The sequence below is a fragment of the Colobus angolensis genome, unplaced genomic scaffold (assembly GCF_000951035.1).
Source record: "Colobus angolensis palliatus isolate OR3802 unplaced genomic scaffold, Cang.pa_1.0 Scaffold25, whole genome shotgun sequence".
Classification (NCBI taxonomy): Eukaryota; Metazoa; Chordata; class Mammalia; order Primates; family Cercopithecidae; genus Colobus; species Colobus angolensis.
In genome coordinates, this window is record NW_012115710.1 from 4,655,041 (window position 1) to 4,657,418 (window position 2,378).

Below are 2,378 nucleotides of genomic sequence, written 5' to 3' on the forward strand. Positions count from 1 at the left end.
GCCTACCTCAGCCTCCCAAAGTGTTGGAATTACAGGTGTGAACCATCACACCCGGCTCGTATTCAGCTTTTATAGTTTTTAGTGGGGAGTTAGTCAGCTACTAGCTACTCCATCCATAGTGGCAAGCAAAAGTTTGGGATAATCTTTTTGATGAGTAAATACATATATGTTACTTCCTTAACTGTAACACTTAACTGACTTCCCATTTTAAATAGAATAACATAAAAACTCCTCACTATGCCCCAAAGACCCTGCATGGTCTGCTCTCTTGTACCCTGCGTCTACTTTTGTGATCTTGTTCCCTATTTATCTCCATCAATAACTGCTCTGTCCACCTTGGCCTCTTTGTTTTCGATCAAGCCAAGCCATTTCCAACCTCAGGACCTTTGCACTTACTATTCCCTCAGCCTGAAAGTCTCTTTCTCCAGATTTACCATGGACAGGATTTGCTCCATTACCCCAGTTCAGTCTCTGTGTATATATCAGAGTGCCTCTCTCTGTATATATCAGAGAGACTACCCTATCTAAGATGAGCTCACTCCCCTTGGAGTTTCCTTTCTGCCTTATGTTGCTTTATTCTTCACAGCATTTACCATTGCTTGATAGATATTTATTGTTTCTCTCCCCCACCAAATCCCATGAGGCTGGGGCGTTGTTTTATTCACTGCTTAATCCCCACTGCTTAGAATAGTGTCAGGGGTCTGGGCACATTGATTCATGCCTGTAATCCAGGACTTTGGGAAGCTGAGGCAGGCAGATCGCTTGAGCCCAGGAGCTCGAGACCAGTCTGGGCAACATGGAGAAACCCCATTTCTACAAAAAAAAAAAAAAATTACAAAAATTAGCCGGGCATGGTGGCATATGCCTGTAGTCCCAGCACTTTGGGAGGCTGAGGCAGGTGGATCACCTGAGGTCAGGAGTTCAAGACCAGCCTGACCAACATGGTGAAACCTCATTTCTACTAAAAATAAAAAAAAAAATTAGCCAGGTGTGGTGGTACACGCCTGTCTTCCCAGTTACTCGGGAGGCTGAGGCAGGAGAATTGCTTGAACCTGGGAAGCAGAGGTTGCTATGAGCCGTTATTGTGCCATTAGACTCTAGCATGGGCAACAAGAGTGAAACTCTGTCTCAAACAAACAGACAAACAAAAGAACAGAGTGCATATCCTGCAGTTCAGCTATGTCAGGTCAAGTTTGTTAATCATGCTATTCAAATCTTTAATATCTTTACTGTTTGCTTCTTGTACTGAATGACTGTGGATTTTTCCATTTCTCCTTTCAGTTCTGTCATTTTTGCTTTATATATGTTGAAGAAGCTATATTATTAAATGCATACAGATTTAGAATGGTTGTATCCTTCTGGTGACTTGACCCCCTTTATTACCTTGAAATGTCGTTTTTTACTTCTAGCAATGCTTTTTGCCTTAATGGCTACTTTGATGTAGAGATTACTCCAGCTTTCTTTGGTTAGTGTTTATATAGTATATCTTTTTCATCCTGTAACTTTCCACCTTTTTGTGTGCTTACAGTTAAGGCATGTCTCTTGTAACAGCATATAGTTGGGTTTTGTTTTTATGCTGACTGCTGATTTTTGACTTTACCAAAACTCTCAGTGAAGTGTAATATCTATATAGAACAGTCCACAGACCATAAGTGATAAGCTTCATGAATTTTCAGAAATTGAACCCATCTGTGTTATCTAAACCCAGATCAATATGCAACATACTGCCTGCCCCCGAGACTCTTCCTCATGGCTCCTTCCAGTCCCTACTCTCCTAAGGGTAACTTTTACCCTAGTTTCTTTTCTTTTTCTTTTTTTGCTTTGAGACAGAGTCTCCTTCTGTGGTCCAGGCTGGAGTGCAGCAGCACAATCTTGTCTCGCTCTAACCACCGCCTCCTGCGTTCAAGCAATTCTCATGTCTCAGCCTCCCGAGTAGCTAGGATTACAGGCACGTGCTACTGTGTCTGGCTAATTTTTGTATTTTTAGTAGAGATGGGGTTTCACCATGTTGGCCAGGCTGGTCTCGAACTCCTGACCTCAGGTGATCCGCTCACCTTAGCCTCCCAAAGTGCTGGGATTACATACATGAGCCACTGTGCCTGGCCTACCCCAATTTCTAATGACATAGATAAGCTTTATTTGTTTTCTTATTCAGGATAAATAAAACCATACAGAAACTTTTTTGTTTCTGGTTCTTTTGTTAAACGTCGTATAAGATTCAACCACATTGTTGATGTAGTTGTAGATCAGAAAATATGTGCCTTTTTTTTTTTTTTTTTTTTTGAGACGGAGTCTTGCTCTGTTGCCCAGGTGGGAGTGCAGTGGCTGGATCTCAGCTCACTGCAAGCTCCGCCTCCCGGGTTTATGCCATTCTCCTG